This window comes from Cydia pomonella, chromosome 10, assembly GCF_033807575.1.
Source record: "Cydia pomonella isolate Wapato2018A chromosome 10, ilCydPomo1, whole genome shotgun sequence".
In the NCBI taxonomy this organism is placed as follows: Eukaryota; Metazoa; Arthropoda; class Insecta; order Lepidoptera; family Tortricidae; genus Cydia; species Cydia pomonella.
Window position 1 is genome coordinate 20,705,017 of NC_084712.1, and position 20,718 is coordinate 20,725,734.

Consider the following 20,718-nt stretch of genomic DNA (forward strand, 5'->3'; position numbering starts at 1 on the left):
ATACATACTAACAGGGCAAGTTAAATAAAACCTTGTAAAATAGGTCTTTTGCGGTGCGAATACAACTCGCACTTGGCACAAATCGGCAGATTATTCCTAATTTTATTCCATTTTCCAATACGCTCGTTTTCCTTGACGTGAAAGAATAGGATATAAATAAAGAGAAAAACGAAAAACAAAGGCTTTATATTTGGACAGCAATAATTGACACGTTCACGCTACGTTTCTAAATGTACATGTTTTTTTTTTATATAAAATCTTTAAGTTCGTAAATCGTAAGTTAAGAACATCTGCCGTGATAAAATTCACTTGGAAACAAAACTATAAATATATACTATAAGTAGACGTCCTCGACGCTCTGGGTACTTGAGACCACTAGACGTCGCGCCGTTGACTTTCAAAGGGTTAATATTTTATTTAAAACTACCTACAAATAGAACAAAAACCTTCATTACAATTTGTAAAGTTATAAATCATAATACTTATAAGTTACCTAAAAAAGCCATTTATTTATACACCGTGGGCCAATTAAACCCGATAGATTTCAAAGTTGTATTCTTGACTGCATTTAGAGACTAACATGTCATACAATGTTTTCTGAAATCGGTCTTGTTTTAGAGATAATGACAATTTCTGTGAAAATTTGTTTCTTTTATAACTTAGTCAAAAACGCCTTTTTAGCTGTGACGCTGCCACTATGTGACTTGGTTTAGACATACCTACTGACAGATATTAAAGTTTTAAAGTAAACTCGCAATTTTCGTCTGTAAATAAAAAAAAAACTTTACTTCTTATTCGTTGTAATGATTTTTTTTTCACGAAGGTGTAAAAATAAATAACGTGTCGTGTGCAGAAAACGCAAAAGGACCATTTTTTTTGGCAAATTTGGCCAAAACTCATATAACCCAATGGTTGACTGGTAGAGAATGCCTTTTGCCATTAAGTTCGCCATTTGTACATTTTTCTTTATGTGTGCAATAAAGTTTAAATAAATAAATAAATAAATAACATTACATTACATTAGACTCTCCCATGTCGTTGGCTCTATATGAGCTCTCTTCATATGCCGCTTCAACACATCTTTGAACCGCAGAAATGAATTGATCCTAACTCTTATTGGAATCGGATTTCGAAAATAGTCCGTTTAGGCTCACTTTGCAGCGATTTGGCAGCGACTATGTGTCGCAGCGCCACTATATACACGTGTAGGTTCGTCATATTTTCATAGGAATTTGAATTTCAGAGTTAATTGCAATTGACCAGTAACCATTACAAATTGAACCGTATACTGTAACCGTCCCGTCCGTTAATTGCATTAACGTTTCGGCCAACACTGGGTGTAAGTACCTATATAATGTAGAAAAAAAAAGTTAAAGCGTTTTAAAGGCCTTTTATAACTGAGAACGTGTCAAAAGCGGTAAAACGCAAAAAGATTGCTTATAACCTATACAAAGAATTTCGAAAATGTTTTTACACGTGTACCTAGTACCTACTCATCAAAATGAGTTCTGTTTGAAAATATTCATTGAAGTGTGAAATGTTCGAAAATGTTTTAAAAGACAAAAACATTTCTTAGTTCATCAGTTTGCTTAGAATACTTTACAAACGATTTATAAAATACGGCTTAGGTGCCTATAAGTATTGTTTGGTTTCTAAAACTAATATTAATATTACAATATGAAATAAATTCACCTACAGACGTGCAAGATGCAGGTAGTTTCGAAAAACTTTAAAGATAACAAAGGAAAATTTTATTATAAAATTGGAAAATTTCTATTCCCACACAAAAAAAAGGGCAGGAGAGTTATGGCAAAAGTGGTAGCCATTAGGGCATGGCAATTGAAGAAGACGACATACAAAAATACCTACGAGAAGTGTTAGAAATTATTCCATGTGGAAATTTCGCAATATTTTTAATCTTTTCAACGGCAAATCAATAAATTTACCTATAGTATAGCCTTCATACATATAAACGTTGGTTCAATAAACATGCTTATAATTCTGCGGCTCGCATCACGCCACACATCTAGCGCACTCGAAGCCGCAATTTAGTTTGTGGTTTCCGCTGACAACGTGCTTGTTTTGTTGTAGTTAAACCTCGAAATCCAGTAAGACTAGGTTTAGTTAGTCCAGGGGCCTCGCCATGATGACAATTGTGCATCGATATCGCCAAACGAAAAGAAAAAACCGGTCAAGATGTCGGGCCATGCTCAGTGTAGGGTTCCGTTTTTACCCATCCATCAAAATAGACTTTTTGCTAAATCTCAAAAACGGCTTAATCGATCATGTTCGCTATAGATATTTTTGAAAATTTTTAATAAGCTGTTTTTTTACGCTCTTTTTCATTTTTTTTGGACCCATGGTTCAAAAATTAGAGGGGGTGGACATTTTTTTTTACTTTCGGAGCGATCTTTCGGAAAATATGTTTTAAAAATAAAGAATTGATTAAAAACCCCTATTCGTTTGAAAGCCCTATCCAAAGACACCCCACACTATAGTGTTAAAGCGAAAAAAAAATCATCCCCACTTTTCGTGTAGGGACGACAAAGCCGCGGACGGACAGACAGACGGACATAGCAAAACTATAAGGGTTTCTAGTTGACTAGGGATCCCTAAAAATGCATCGGGATGACAGTGCTACGAAAAATGGCGTGTACCAACAAAATGTACTGTACTTATATAATTGGTGTTTCGCAAATAAATACTGATACGAAAATTCTTTCAAAAAAGAGACTTCGAAAGTCTGCATTGTAGAGGAATAAGAAGAAGTGCCCCCATGAGTCACCGATTCCTACCCGACCCTATACTAGTCAAACATGAGATTTGCCTAGACATCATCAGAATGCCGGAGTTTCGAGGTTTGACTACAACAACTGTCTAATTTCTGTGTAACTACTCTGTAACGGATTATACCTCAGGGCTTACACGTATGTTTATTATAATCGAGTGAATTATTGCGTTTGAAAACTAGTTGCTCGTGAACTTCACAAGTATTTATCATGTTAGTTGATAATTTATATCGCAGATAAAGAGACAAACATAATTGTGTATTTATTACTGACATTCCTGTTATATAGATTTGTTAGAGCGGATTAAATTTTGTTTCGTTTGCCCGCGACTAAAGTCATTCGCATTGAATAATTTTCGACCTCGTTCGGACCGTCAACATCTCCAGCATCTCCTGATGATGCCTCGTAGAGAGGCGAAACACTTTTCGAGTTTTGTACTTTTGGTAGTAATTCGTTAAATTTATTTGTATATTTATTTTTGCGGTTGCGGAACATTAATTGCATGTGAAAAATACGCAAGTCTAACGAGTTAGTACTTGACTAGCACATTATCGTTTCGCGGATTAGTACAGTAATATTTTTGTTCTAATTGGGTTAAAAGATTGTTTATTACTCCTAAAGAACAAAAGTTCGCTTACAATGAGCTTAAACTATAAACTATTTCATACGTGGTTTACAATCACATCCAGCTAGTCGATGATACTTAAACATTATCACTGATATATTTCTTCAACTTGGTTTTAAACATTATTAATGATTTGCAATTTTTAACTTCACTAGGTAAGTTATAGTACACCTGTGCTCCCTCGGACATGATGTTTCTTTTGCCGTATCCTGTTCTGTGCTTAAATATTTTAATTTTGTCTGTATTTCTCAGGCAATGTCTAAAATTTCGTTTTGTTAATGTAATGTTTGTATGTATTTTATTCGTTAGGATTTTTTGAATTAAGATAAGTAGTATAAGTGTATAGTTGTTTTATATTGAATAGTTTTTTTTTTATATATGGATATGGATTACCGCAAAGTAACGCCTGATTCTATTAATTAGTATACATACTTAGCACTAAAATAACAAAATGTCTCAGATCACATGTAATTGCCGGTCGAGGCGAATCCGAGGTAAGGTAACAACTAACACAATATGATAAGAAATTATGTTCATTTTTCAATATTGTGATAATGCTATAGAAGCTCTATGAAGCGACTATGCCATAGTTTTTACATCAAAGGGTAGGGTTATTAGTTCGTATGAAAGTCAGGGTTTTAATTTTTTTGGATTTTACTGAGATATTATAACTTTTTTGAGTCTTGGCCGCCAATTTTACATGAAATATTTTTGGTGGGATTATCATTTCAACTCGCACAATTATGGTAAGTTCTTATTTATTCAAAGCTAAAGTATTTAGGACATCATGTAATTATTATAATTTATAATGATGAAGATAAATAAAATATCTTTTTAAATTCTTAAATAAGTCGCCTCCGATGGTATCGCCATAAGCCGCAAACCGGTAGACTACGTCGGAAATAGGTGCCATTGGACAGTGACATCAACACTGTCCAAGGCCGTCACGCCGCCGCCACGGTTAGGTATAAGAACCGCTGGCTGGACGTCGTGATAGCGGACATGGACGAGAACAATCTGAGGATACCGAAGACCGGGCAAAGTGAAGGAAAATGCTAGGTTGAAGAAGACTAAGACCAATGCTATGTCGTCAACCCTGTAAATACACAAAATATCTTGGATTTCCCAAAATACTGAATTTAGCTCTAGCTTTCCAACTAAACTTAAGTAACTAGCATTTACCTATTCCGTGTGCCTTGCTGTTTGGATGCCGGGAACTTAATCGGTGGCTCCACTTTTGGGCTAAATACAGAGCTAATAAATGTAGAACTTTGAAATGTTAGTTACTAAGTTGAGGGGAGTTGCAAGGCCTAGAATATTACTTACGTAGGCAATTATTGTATGTTAGTTTCCGCCCGCGAGTCCAATTCTAATTTAAGTAACAATTTATTTCAGGAACTTTTTAACAAGAATATTATTTTTCTGCCCTCCGGCCGAAAAGCGTCAACATTTGGCCCGCTGTACGATCACGTCTGAAAATATCGATACGGAAAAAGTGCCAATAATATGTATACACGACTTTATTGCCCATATATTTATTGGAATAACCCTTGTTAAGGCTAGCAGAATAGCGGAGCTGATAGTTAAAACACTAGTTCTCGTGGTGAATATTACTTATATTGCAAGTGATTGACATCAGACAGCTGTACAAAAACAACAAATTCAAACGGGTGTCATATATGTGTCGTAATAAGTTTACTATTGTGCCAGCATACACATATGCAACCTCCAATAATATTAAGGTAGTGTATACATGTTTTTGGCACATTTTTCGTACCGATATTTTCAGACGTGACTGTACTAAACTAAGTTGTCGCTTTCCGACCCCGTTGGACAGAAAAATACTAATACTACTACTAACCTCAGCCAGTAAATAAGAAAGCTCAAAATCACATGTTTGTCGACCTCGGCTTCGCCTCGGCCCTCAATTTAAGATTGTGTCTCATTTGAGACACACTCGGAAGTTGGCGGGATCGGCGGCAGAAACGGCTGCAAGGCTCAAACACGCCAAGTACTCCACCTATTGGAAATTGAATGGAAGGGAATAATAGCTTTTTATTTCACGTCAACGAGGATTTCGTCTTATCGAGGATCGAGTTAGCGAGGTTCCACAGTATTTATTAACCAAAATTGCCTCTACTTTGCCAAGTGGAATCCATATCTTCAGCATAATACGTCGCCATAAAATTTAACTACCCCTTTGTTTACGCAAACATTTCCCAAATGTGTGAGACAAGCCATTATCTTAGCTAATGCAAGTTGCAAGCACTGGCAGCGGGGGGGTTAATCGGGCAAGTTGCGAACCTTTGGAATAGCGGGGTGATATCGCTAGCGTGTACGGGTTAACTTAGAGCCCAACTGGGGAAGTATCTCCTATTACAGAAAACCGCAGCCAAATAACATTAGACCCTACTCATAGCGTTGTATTCCTGCCGGTGAGTAAAGTTGCCAGAGCTCAATGGAGGGGGGGGGGGGGGTTTAAGGGTCCTCCTCCTCTGGAGTAGCAGGCGTACATAGCCTACGGAGACTGCTTACCATCAGGCGGGCCGTATGCTTGTTTGCCACCGACGTAGTATTAAAAAAAAATGGCGTATATCGGTCTCTAAAGATGCTGTTCGAATTCAGTGTATAATGCAGTCGACTGCAGCAGTATTTACTGCTACACTATTACTGCTGACGGTATTAACTTAAAGGTAAAAGTCAACTGCAGCTGTTGCGGCATTACTGCTGGGTCTGAGATCTTATGGCAGACACCACACCGGTGACGTAAAAGACGCAACTGTTTTGCGAACAAAAAAGATTCGCGTGAAGCACGTCACAGCGATTCCGTACCGTCACCGTTTTTTAAGCAGCGGTGTGGGGAGCATGCGTCAAAAACGGTACGCATACGACGCGTCACTGCGATTCCGCATCGTGACCGTTTTTTAAGCTGCGGTCTGGTCGCACCTTTATCATTGAAATTGACAGATACAGCCACGATATCAACGCCACTGCAGTAATTTCCCAACAGTAATGAAGCTTCAGTTGACATCCGAACGTCACTTTTGTAGGTATACAAGATAAGTTGGCAGCGCTTTTGACAGCGCAGACAGTGCAAGTGTTATTTTAAACGTCAAACTTATATGAAATAATACAAATACTAATTATTCCCGGGACCATCGGCTTCATAGGCACCGTGACTACCCACTAAGCCAAACCGGTCGTCAAACAATGCCAATAGAACGTGACATTTTCTAATGAAATGTCAGTATACCTAAAGTAACCCGGGATTTTAAATAAACATAGTATATAATATATTCATTTGGTTTGCCCCAAAGCTCGGAAATCGGTTAATATTCCAAACCGTTATCGTTTAGTTTCGGTTTTGTCACTTTCGTCCGTAAAACCGTTCTTAAACCGGTTTTTAAGACAACATTTTCATAAAGTTATTATCAGATTAACCAGTTTTGCCTGGCATCAACGGAAAGCTCACAAGGGCGCTCCTTCAACTAGGGAAGGTCCGACTGAGTATGGTAACCAGTGTCATAACAGGTTATGGACTATTTAACAAACATCTTTTCATAACAGGTGTCACAGACAGTCTCCTGTGCCGAGGATGCATGGAGACAGAAGAAACAGCCTCTCACGTGGTGCTGGAATGCAGCGGAGTGGCCCCATACAGGGCAAAACATCTCGGATCCCCGAAAGACTTCCCTGAGGTCCTACTCAACATCAAAGGTTTGATAGGATTCCTCGAGGAGTTGGGCTGGCAAGAGTAGCCAACCGAGTAGCCAAAGGGGTGGAGGGTTCCACCCCCCCTTGTCACGCAAAATAGGCGCCAGTCTTCGAGTTGCGGAATATCGCCCGTACTACAATACAATACAACCAGTTTTGAACAATAAAAACCAATTTCTTCCTATGTCGGTGTCTATGTTTACGTGGCACACCACCTGGCCGGCTGGCTCATCGTCGCTCGTCGAAGAAACCATTCGCGTTCTTATGAAAGTTCGGAGTCAAACCGAAATAAACCGGTATTTACCGTTATTTTTGCCCTAGCATTCGAAACGCCCACGCTCGCTAACATGAATACGGTAAGGTTGTATTAAACTAATAAAGGGCGATACAAGGACTTAACCCTTTCTCTACTTGGAACAATAAGGAACTAAGTGTATATCCATCGCAAGGCTTTTAATGCCGTTGGGAGCGTGACGGGATAAAATTTTGCATGGAAATGTCGGCTTATAAAATTTTAGTTCCGCCAAGGCGGACGTATTGCGTACCCACATTATATAGTTTCACTCAGTAGTTTCAAGTTTTATGTAGGTATAAACTTTTGTTGATCATATAGGGGTCAAGATAATTTGGTTTCTAATACTAACGGTATGAAATGCCCAATGTGAAGTAAACCTGGCTCAACAATTAATGTCCGTGACTGTACCTACTCAGATTATTTGAATATCAAATGATGCTCCTTTCACGTTTTATTGATTGAGATTTATTAATTTTTCTCCACATTGATGTTAAATATTTATTTACAGTACATATCACGCACGCACGCGACGACGCATTTATTAGCATGCGTGCGGGAATGAGCACTTTCCGTGCATATGTCGAAACTTTAAAGAACCGTAGGTATGTACTGTAAAACGTTGTACGATACACGTGCGAATAGGTAATTCACAACGAGTGGTGATAAATCAAAACACGACCGAAAGGAGTCCCTATTTTCTGCACTTGTATCGTAAATAACTTTTGGCTACCATTTTGCTCAGTCAGGAATGAAAATATAAATATTTAATTTAATATAAAACTTATGAACGAAAATATCGGCATAAACACTTTTGTTTTATAAAATAATTTTTATTATAATTTTACCTTATTTTTGTATTAATATATGTATTGTTAGGACGTTAGCACAATGATAAATAAATTTATAATTGATGTAACAGGTATATTATTTAGATGATCGTAAATGCTATTGTGTATTACTTGTTATTTCTAAAAAAAACACACACACATACACATAGTAGCCTCATGGCTACGCGAATTTCTCAGTCCGCTATAATGTAAACACGAATGATAATGTATTCCTTACAATAACATATTTCAACCACCATATTATTCGGTAATAGTAGTACATTACAATACAAGTAAGAAAAATAGGAAATTCGCAACGATTGGCCATACGAGTTGCGAATTACCTATTCGCACATGTATCGTACAACTTTTTACAGTACATATGGCCCTTTAAATTTTCGACATATTTACTTATGTGATCGCACTAGTGCGGTAAAGTAGCAATGCTACAAATAGATGCAGGTACTCTAATAAATATTACCGCGAAAACCTGAAATCAAATTACAAATTGGTAAAGTTTGTCGAAAAGGATGACTTTGAAGAACCTTCTTTAATAGCTCTTGGAAGTATTAGATTTACTTTAGAACTTATTATTAGAATTTAGCAAACTAAACCGCAAATTTACTTACGCAAAAATGCTTTTTAGGGTTCCATAGTCAACTAGGAACCCTTATCGTTTCGCCATGTCCGTCTGTCTGTCCGTCCGCGTCTTTGCTCCGTGATCGATAGTGTTAGAAAGATGCAATTTGGCATGGATATATAAATCATGCATCGCGACAGAATGGTAATATAGAAAAAAAAAATAGCTTTAACCCAATGGTGTGATGGGTTAAAGTTGGATAGATCTTTCAAAACGAATAAGGGTCTCACGAAAACCATTTTTTGATAAAGTGAATAATTTCGGAAATAACCGCTACGAAAGAAAAAAAAAATGTGTCCCCCTGTAACTTTTGAACTATGGGTCCAAAAAATATGAGAAAAATCTTAAAACCAAAGCTTAATGAATACTTTCATTGAAAACTATAGCAAACATTATCGGTCCAGTCGTTTTTGAGTTATCGCAAAAAGTCTTATCTTCTATAAAAAGACGTACAAAGCGTTGCGAAGGTACTCCCTTATGCTTGTAATATACATGATACTTACTAGTAGACCCCGTTTAGCCTGTTCTGACAGAATGGTAACTACGGAACCCTTCACTGAGCATGGCCTGACATGCTCTTGGCTGATTTTATACTAAGATACTACTTTTTGTGGTTTTACGCATAAGGCTGTTTGTCAAGAGCCTTAATTTGTACTTTTGTAGACAGTTAAAATTTTGTTAGAGTGTATTTTTCTATTACCGCTTTAACAACAAATAAAAAAATGAATTAAAAAAGCTTATTACAAGAATCGTTTTTGTATTTTTTTTTGTTTACCTCTGTATACTATAACTATTTGCGTAACTGTAACTAGGTAAAGATGTAAATTTATAAAAAACGAGGTAAAAATAAATAAAAATAGTCTGATCTAAAATATGTGTATGGCAAAAAAAAAATTTTTTTGGCACTAGATTTAATCGCTGACTGTACTTTTCTTTCCACAGGCAACTAATACTCATCGAGACAATTGTAACAACTACAAACATAATTAGTTTGCGTTGTTTTATCCCGGAGTTCTCATGGCTACCTCCATTCTCAATCATCAGCTCCATGTCATCAAAATATTGCATTGTCATCCGATTTAAATATGTATGTAAAATTTCAGCTCTATCGGAAATCGGGAAGTGGGTCAAATTTAGCCTACAAGATTTGCCCCACACTAACATACATACATACATACTAATAGGGCAAATTAAATAAAACCTTGTAAAATAGGTCTTTTGCGGTGCGAATACAACTCGCACTTGGCACAAATCGGCAGATTATTCCTAATTTTATTCCATTTCCCAATACGCTCGTTTTCCTTGACGTGAAAGAATAGGATATAAATAAAGAGAAAAACGAAAAACAAAGGTTTTATATTTGGACAGCAATAATTGACACGTTCACGCTACGTTTCTAAATGTACATGTTTTTTTATATAAAATCTTTATTCGTGTACAGTATACATGTATACAAAAAAGTTAAGAACAACTGCCGTGATAAAATTCACTTGGAAACAAAACTATAAATATATACTATAAGTAGACGTCCTCGACGCTCTGGGTACTTGAGACCACTATGCGTCGCGCCGTTGACTTTCAAAGGGTTAATATTTTATTTAAAACTACCTACAAATAGAACAAAAACCTTCATTACAATTTGTAAAGTTATAAATCATAATACTTATAAGTTACCTAAAAAAGCCATTTATTTATACACCGTGGGCCAATTAAACCCGATAGATTTCAAAGGTGTATTCTTGACCGCATTTAGAGACTAATATGTCATACAATGTTTTCTTAAAACGGTCTTGTTTTAGAGATATTGACAATTTCTGTGAAAATTTGTTTCTTTTATAACTTAGTCAAAAACGCCTTTTTAGCTGTGACGCTGCCCCTATGTGACTTGGTTTAGACATACCTACTGACAGATATTAAAGTTTTAAAGTAAACTCGCAATTTTCTGTCTGTAAATTAAAAAAAACTTTACTTTTTCACGAAGGTGTAAAAATAAATAACGTGTCGTGTGCAGAAAACGCAAAAGGAATTTTTTTTTTCGGCAAAAAAAAATTTTTTTTTAGCGAATTTGGCCAAAACTCATATAACATTTTTTGCGCCTTATGACCTCAGGAATGCGTGGTTAAAATCTGTCGGGTTTAATTGGCCCACGGTGTATACGCTTGTTTTGTATCATGTTTAGCCTTATTGAGCTTACTGAGGGACTTAGTCAATTTGTGTACTAATGTCCTATAATAATATTTAATATTTATTTATTTATGTTTCCGACGAATACAAAACAACGATTTCAAAAGTAAACACAGGCCCGTTCACATAATTCCGACCGATCATTCTCGTTTGGTGCGCACCAGTGGAATGGCACAACGCGATTGGTTGACGAGTTCGCGTCATGCGCGCGATTGGTCGCAACTGTTGCGTTGGACTGCACGATTGGCTCGCATTCGTATGCTCACCAGTGTGCCCCATTTTTGGTCCCCATAATACCTCTCTCACGTCTTCACGAAGTAATACCTATATAAATTAAATTAAACTAAAATGTCTGTATTAAAGACAACATATAGTCCATAAATGTCCTTCATTCTCTATAGATCCAACCAGTAGATCCAAGATGGATCTTGTGAGAATTTTTGTATTCGTTAGATCCAACTTCGGGCCGATGGATCTAACGAGAACTTTATTTAGTAATAGGTAGATTCAGTTTAAATGACAAATGGATCTAGTGGGACTTCTTTTTATCGCAAGATCCAATCTTTACTTACGTTATTGAATCAATCAAACATTCTCTATTAGTTATAGCTCATCATTTATGCTACGCCGGACTATAATTGCAGAGGCGAAGGCTATTGGGAAGACTTGGAGCGAACTCAAGCACGAAGCTCAAGACCGATCCAGATGGCGGCGCACTGTGGACGCCCTCTGCCCCATCTAGGGGACATAGGACAATAAGTGATTTATGCTAGTAACAACGGTAAGCTAATAAAATATATAAAACTATACGTATATAACTCAATGATACAAAATCACAGTGCGTAAGTATATTCCATATCCTCGTTTATGCCGTCCAAATGTAGGCCATGAAAAATGCATAAACTGCAGCTAGGTACTGACAATTTGCAACATCTATTGAGCATGCTACCTTTGAGAATACTGCATTGAAATGGAATAATGAAATGGTTGATTCTGTTCTAACAAAATAAAGGAAAAGTATGCTTGTTATCTAGCTCAAATAGAAAAGTGTTGTCATATACCTACAGGGAAGTCATAAATATAACAAATACAATATTTAAAAAAACCGGCCAAGAGCATATCGGGCCACGCTCAGTGTAGGGTTCCGTAGTTACTCTTCCGTCACAATAAGCTAAACTGGAGCTTAAAGTATAGTAAATTGTTAACCAAGGGATGAAACGGTACCTTTCACCCAAGTTAAACAAATAGGCAAATTTGCATAATCAGTACCTAATTAAAGTAAGTCTTTTTACTATGAAGGGAAAACTTTTTGCGATAACTCAAAAATAGCTAAACTGATCATATCCGCTATAGTTTTCATTTAATGTCTTTCTTAAGCTCTACTTCCACGATTTTTTTCATATTTTTTGGACCTATGGTTCAAAAGTTAGAGGGGGGGACACATTTTTTTTTTCTTTTGGAGCGATTATCTCCGAATATATTCACTTTATCAAAAAATGTTTCTTGAAAACCCCTATTAGTTTTGAAAGACCTTTCCAACGATATCCCACACTCTAGGGTTGAAGCGAAAAAAAAATTCACCCCCACTTTACGTGTAGGGGAGGTACCCTAAAAAAATGAAATTTTTAGATTTTATTGTACGACTTAGTCGGCTTTATTGATTTATATATCCATGCCAAATTTCAGCTTTCTAGCACTAACGACCACGGAGCAAAGCCTCGGACAGACAGACAGACAGACAGACGGACATGGCGAAACTATAAGGGTTCCTAGTTGACTACGTAACCCTAAAAAGGATTTACCTACTTCATTGCCGTTGATAGTTACCTGCTCATTAAATAATAGTACATTACCTACGATAAAAGTGCGAAAAATAGGAACTGCGCAACGAGTGGCGATAAATGAAACACACGATACTCCCTGTGTTTTAAATTGACACGAGTTGCGAATTACCTATTCGCACATGTATCGTACAACGTTTTACATTTTCGAAATAGGTACGTAATATGCTAAGTGTCGCACTAGTGCGGTAAACAAGCACCATATGTACTGTAAAAACAAATTACTGATTATCTCCGAAATGGAGTTAATTACAATATCCATATATACTGTAAAAACTATTTTAATTGATTATATCGCATATAATGAATTTAAAATACTATACGCTATAAATTTATTGGGAACGAAGTCGACAAACAGCCGATTAATAAAATGTAAAAAAGCTAATATTTTCGTATTTCTATTCGACGGATGGAGATCAAATCGATAAAATGTTATGTTTATTCATTAATTTTATTTACGAGATAATTTAATCTATAGATTATGTTTCGTGTGATAAAACCTTTTTGAACTAACATTTGAAACCTAATAGTTGGTTAAAAAAAATTATTAAGTACTTGAACAAATTAAGAAGGCTCCTTTTCCATGCATATTATTATAGCAATCAGTTACCTTCTTAACTCAGTCAGATAATATAGTGAAAAAGCACGAGTGTTATAATATACTGAAAAAGCACGAGTGTTTAATATCTAGGATTATGAGCTAAAATTCGGTGGAATAAAAACGTCGTTTTGAGCAAGTGTGTTGAAAAATTGTTTTATATCATAAACGTCATCCTTCTGTACCCTTAGTGTAAATTTATTCGACAGCGAAATGTGACGTACGCGTTTGCGTTAAGTCCCATTTTCTATGGGATTTTGAGTTTCCAAAACGTTCCACTTGGCGCGCTGTTTATAAATCCCATACAAAATGAGACTTAACGCAAACGCGTACGTCACGTTTCGCTATCGAATAAATTTACACTACGGGCTCTGAAGTACTTACCTCCCCAACCAAAGAAAACCCCTAGGTTTTTATACTACCACACATTTTTTGCTTTTAATCATGAGATGTTGTATTGTAGCACATACCTACATTTAAAAGGCACAAGACTCCCGATGACTAAAGATGAATTCACGAAAAGTCCGTAAAAAAAAAATATATATAATTAAAAATATAATTCAGCCTATATACGTCCCACTGCTGGGCACAGGCCTCCTCTCATGTGCGAGAGGGCTCGGGTTATAGTCCCCACGCTAGCCCAATGCGGGTTGGGGACTTCACATACACCTTTGAATTTCTTCGCAAATGTATGCAGGTTTCCTCACGATGTTTTCCTTCACCGAAAAGCTAGTGGTAAATATCAAATGATATTTCGTACATAAGTTCCGAAAAACTCATTGGTACGAGCCAGGATTTGAACCCGCGACCTCCGGATTGAATGTCGGACGTCATATCCACTCGGCCACCACCGCTTAAAGTCCGTAATATAATGCATATTCCTATTGATGTGTTATTTAAATTTAATGTAAATAATTCAATTGTTAATTGAGTGAATGAGGAATACGTTTGAAATCAAGTAATATTTCTAGCTGCAATGAGTTGATTATTAATAGTTCGCTGAATTCAGAACTGAATATAATTAATACAGGCAAATTCAAAAGCTTTGCCTGTTAAGGCGCATGTGTGTTAGGCGGACGATAAAATAATTAGGTACCTATAGGAACTTATACTTATTAGGGCCAGTTCCTGGGTTAGCAATTAACTCGGAGTTAACAGTTAACCCAGGGTAACTCCGGTTTTAACCGGATAACCCCGAATTAGTGGATAGTTTTGGATGGCACAAGTGGCCCTGACTGTACAAGCTTCTGTCCACAACTTTGTCTGTGTCTAGAATAATGACGAAGACCGATAAAAACTAGTCTCCAAATCTCCATACCAAATTTCAAATGTGAAGAGATTTTTTTTTATATTACGTCGGCGGCAAACACGCAGTAGTTAGTCTCCATAACCTATGTACGCCTGCTCTTGAGCTCTGGCATCCTTACTCACCGGCAGGAACACAATATTATGTGAGCGGTCTAAATAGTGTTATTTGGCTGAGGTTTTCTGTAAGGTGGAGGTACTTCCCCAGTTGGGCTCTGCTCTAGATCTGGCATGACATGCGCTGTGATGTGCCCTATACCACACAAAGCGATATGACATTCACAGTGCCTATACCTCTCTTTTGGTAGGTAACATACATAGAGTCACTTACGCATTTATAATATTATAGTATTGACTTAATTAATATATTACGCTACAAACGGAGACACTCGCGCCAACACAAGCAAAATATCAAAAAAGGTACAGCCGCAGGTATGAAAATATCGATACGGACAAAGTGCCAAAAATATGTATGTAGGTTGTGTATACATATTTTTGGCACTTCGATCGTGTCGATGTTTTCACACGTGACTGTACCATAATTCCAATACGTATTCGCCTTAATAAGTTAGCATGATCAAGAACGGGCGGTCAGCAGCGCCGTGATGCGGTCGTGTTATAAATTAGCCCGAATTGAGGCGGTCTCACTGTCCAGGTGATTCCTGCCGCCTGCCAAATACGGGCGAGATTATTAATCACTGCATATGTAGTATATACTAGACAACTAAACGAACACTGGCGAGTTGTTCAATCACCCTGTATGATGTTGAAAAGTCATCTGTATATTTTTATGCATGCCAACTTGTACAAAAGTCAACTTGTACATTATGCATGATAGCCTGTATGAGGAAACAGAATTATTATATTAAAATCACACCGTAAGCGTCTAAGAAGTCAGCATGTTCATCAAGAACGGGTGGTTAGCAGCGCTGTGATAGACGCTCAAATAGACGGCTCCCGCTGTCCAAGCGATTCCTGTCGCCTGCGAAGTACGGGCGAGTTTTAACCTGTAAGTATATTATATTATAAACAAGTATCTGAGAGACCGAGCTTTGTTCGGAAAATATATTATGAAAACTCAAAAATGCGCGTTTTCTCAGAGATAAGAGCTAGCTAGATCGCCTTTTCACCCTCGAAAACCCCTATATAGCAAATTTTATCGACATTGCCGTTTCTGAGACCCCGAAACATACAAATATATACAAGAATTGCTCACACCAGGCAATAATTAGTCAAGTTAAGACGACCCCGACTGTCGAAGTAGTTCCCATCGCCATATGATGATGATTATGACATGAAAAGTGAGTGAAACGTCTTTAAAAGCCCGTAGAAGAAGTGGGATCAAAGACCGGATATATTCGTCTACCAAGTTAACATCGTTCAATAACGGACGGTTAGCAGCGCTGTGATGCGGTCGTGTTATAAATTAGCTCAAATAGACGGCTCCCACTGTCCAAGCGATTCCTGTCGCCTGCCAAGTACGGGCGAGTTTTAACTTGTATATATATTATATAATACTTTAAACATCTGGCAATAATTAGTCGAAAAAAGATGACCCCCACTGTCGTGGTAGTTCTTAATTATGACGTGAAAAGCGAGTATAACATCTTATTATAGAAACCCGTAGGAGGGATCGGATTAAAGACCGGATATATTATTTTTCTTATACTATGTCGGTGGCAAACAAGCATACGGCCCGCCTGATGGTAAGCAGTCTCCGTAGCCTATGTACACCTGTATTCGTTCAACAAGTTAGCATGATCATAAACGGACGGTTAGCAGCGCTGTGATGCGGTCTTGTTATAAATTGTCGCCTGCCAAATACGGGTGGGTTACGACCTGTATACGAGTACTATACATCTGTATAGTACTCGTATACAGGTACTATACATCTGTATAGTACTCGTATACAGGTCGTATACGACCACTTGATTTATTAACATCTGGCAAACATTACCAGAGACCGGTAATGTTTGCCAGGTATTTACCTCTACTTTTAATCTTCTTTATATGTCGTGTATTCTACATTGTATCGATATAGGTTTATAGGTGTATAGAAAGTCGATAAATGAGAAGTCCCTAATGATAATTCAAACTGCCACGAGAATTCCGGCCTCTGATATTTACAGTAGAACCTCGAATTTTCGAACCCTCATTTATTTTTACTGAACCCTCAATCATTGGAAAAAAAAAGTATACTTACTATGGTAATTTAAGGTGACGTTTGGATTCAGACTGCACCAACATTACTGCTGCAGTGTTACAGCCATAGAGGTGCAATAGTATAGAGATGAAATGGTAGAGCCAGCAGATGACCGAACGAGATGCTCTTATGGAACTTTCAGTAGGAGTAGCAGAGAAAGCGCTATGATTGTTTGTCCTTGCCATAGTCTCATATTTTCTTATTCCCCACCGTAAATTTTAGTATGGTTTATGTTGTGTGTCACATAACCCGACCAAATTACGTAGGTTATTTTTGGTTGTCAGGAATATTAAAACGTGTTATTTTGTCGCATTGCGTATGCTCTGTCCCTCACGGACGCACGTGTATGGCTCATGTATATTATCCTACCATCTATGGTTGCAGCGTGACATTATTGCCTCTCATTGCTGCTGCAAATGTCAAAATCGATGTTGTTGCCCGGAATTGTGACATTTGTAGCAGCAATATGCAGCAGGTATGTCACAACCATTGATGTACGTAATAGGGGTAGATGAGGTACCAGGCGCTCGATCGTGAGCCACAAAATATAGGTTCCGGGACCTATATTGAATTAGTCGTACGGGTGACGCTGAAGTGTCAACATTGTCATCAAATTAGATAAAATATTGCCAAAGAATGCCGTGTTGCGCCTTTTTCCAGTGCTTCAATAGCTCCAAGCACAAAAACAAAGCTCACGGTATCACTTTTCATTCGTAAGTACTGTTATAACATTTGAAAACATATTTTTTTCTAAATAAAATTAAAAATTTCCTTGTTATTGAGTGAGCGCGACAGTTAAATAATGCATTACCCATGTGAGTAACACGTTTATCCGAGTGTCAAGTAGGCCTGCCCACTTCATGCATTGTAGAGTCAGCAATTTTTTTTATAAATAATGCAACTTTTTAAATCATGTGCTCCTATTCCTTGAAACTATAGAATGTAACAGGTTTTTATTTTAATATACGAATAACCGGTTGTTAACCAAAAATTCAGTTTTTCTGATAGTATTGTTAAAACAATATCTTGCATTAACTTGCATTAAATAGTCCATCAAAAATTACTAAATAGTACTTGTACAACAATAGGAAAACTATGGACAACATTTTTAACGAGAGCTCGATTTACAATTTTAATATGCGAGTTATAGTGTAGTTTTAAGATGTATTTATGTATGTTGAAAACTGTGTAAAAAATTTAGAACAGATATTAGATCAATCAAATTTAACCTTTTATCATAAACAAGAGAAATAAATAATAATCATCTCTATTTGTCAAGTAAAATGTATGATGACTGGTCTGGCCTAGTGGGCAGTGACCCTGCCTATAAAGCCGATGGTCCCGTCCCGGGTTCAAAGTTCTAATGATGGAATCCATGAAGAATTGAGGGAACACTTAAAGTCTTATAGGTACACATATAGTGATTTTTGTGGTTTTTGTTTACAAATTAAGCATTTTCATCCAAAAACTGGCAATTAGTGTAGTGGAACTGCTGATTATAAACAGAACGAAACTCCCTAACTACGTTTTTACCGTTTGAGTATTTGTTTTAATTTGTCCTCTTTGTAGAGCAACTAAGGTGATGAAAATGAAAACGATGAAAATCAGAACGAATACTTTAAATTGAACATTCTAATGTAAGGGCACGCTGCCGTCTCAAATCGAGAAAAGTGGGACATTGCTAATTTCGCCTTCGTTAGGGAATGATTAAAAAAAATATAACTTCAAAATCAGTATTAAAGTTAAAAAAATGAAAACTATAATGTTTAGAGAAAAAACTTTCACTTATTTCTATTTTAAAACGAGGTGCAGCTGTGGAAATGCCTAGCGATTGAATTGTGAAAATTAAAAATGATGCTCGGTTTCGTTTTTGATACAATTTTTTTTCTCCATACATTATAATTTTCCTTTTTATACCGCCCTCTCCGCATATTTTTTTTAATTGTATAGATAAACTATCGGTTTTACATATAAAATACATACAGTTTTACATATTTTATTTGTGTTAGCGAAAAAAAAATTGTTTTCCATAAAATAAATAAAGTTCCTATTTATTTTAATTACGTATATATTTTATAAATATTTGTTTCCTGACGCTACCTAATAAAGACCGCCGTTGAAGGCGCTTATTCCCATGACTTACAACTTGTCCAATATAAGTGAATCCGTATACGTATCGTAACTATGAATAAACAAAGTTCACACTTTTATATTGGTTATCTTGAGTCGTGCGCTCGGTGAACGATTGGAATATATAAATACCAGGAGTAACTACGAATTACCAGTGATTACATTATCTCTTGTCAAGCGTACTTGTCTTTTCCGAAAAACCATCAGAAGTGAAACCTCGAGATCCCTATCAACTGAGATCATATCGTTATACTGGTTTTCTCGAGGCGACACGTTAGTTGAACATAGTGAATAGTCGACCAGGGTTTCAGAAGTAAAAAACGAGGGTCAATTTCATGCTTTAAAAATATGATAGTCAATCATTTGATATTAATCTCAGTGTAACTCGCTCGCTCAGATATTTGCTTGAAGTGAGAGACGGTCTAAGATTAGGTAATATCAAATCATTGTATTTTTTTAAAATCGAAATGACTTAATATCACTTTAAGACGACAATGTAAGAAGTATGTACGTCTCGCCTACACATTTGTATAATGTTATTAGTTTTTCTCTGTTGCACCTCAAGGAATACGCAAAATATAGGGGTCTCGCTTGCGCAGCACTGTTAACTATATTTGGTTATCCCTGTTGCTCGTTGTGCACATGTACATTATAATGGTGTGTAGTATTTGCAAATGAGTGAGTGCTGGACCAGATTTTAGTTTTGTCAACTATTAACGTCACATATCTACCCCTTTTACTTACATCAATGGTCACAACCGCGTCAAAGAAAATATTCTTCTACTTTCCCTAATCAGAGGGCCTACCGCGAACCACGTTCGACGTGTTGCCTCTCTATTGCACTTGTAAATTCGTAGCTAAGTGTGACAGCGAGGCAACACGTCGAACGTGGTTCGCGGTAGGCCCTCAGAACACGATAACGAATTATGCCCTTAAACAGATCTCCGCTATTATTGTTACACGTTACACCTTATATATTAAGTACCTACGTCAAATTTTAATATATTTCTACCTACTGTTTTTGTATAAAAATGTGTTGTAATTGATTGATCTCGTCACAAAAAACCCGCATTCCGATGATCCGAATTATTGCTTGTAGAGAAACGAGTTCTCGCTCCCAGTGAAAGATGACTTTATTAGTTTCTAGGTCCGAGAACTCTCCCGCGCTCTCGCCTCGAGCGGGAATCCCCGGGCAGGTGACATAATTCAATTAGATTGCAGGCCGTTTGTTAGCCCGCAGTGAGCTATGCCCTGTCGAGGCGTTACGTATGTCCACTCTAATTTACGTTAAGATTTCAGAGTGTAGAATTATTAAGTAAAAGTAAGGTTTGATTAGGTACTCAATACTAAAGTAAGGAGGCGAAGCATGAAGAATTTCGTACATTGACTCGCCATTCCCTATATCTATCGCATGTGCATAATTATATTCCTGCCCCGCTCGCAGTTTGACTGTCAGCATCATGGACGGGACAGCAATCATTAACATATATCTAAGGACGGGCCTTACGGGCACTAAGAATGGTGATAGTTCAGTGGTGTCACTTGCACCTAGTTGCGACCAATCGCG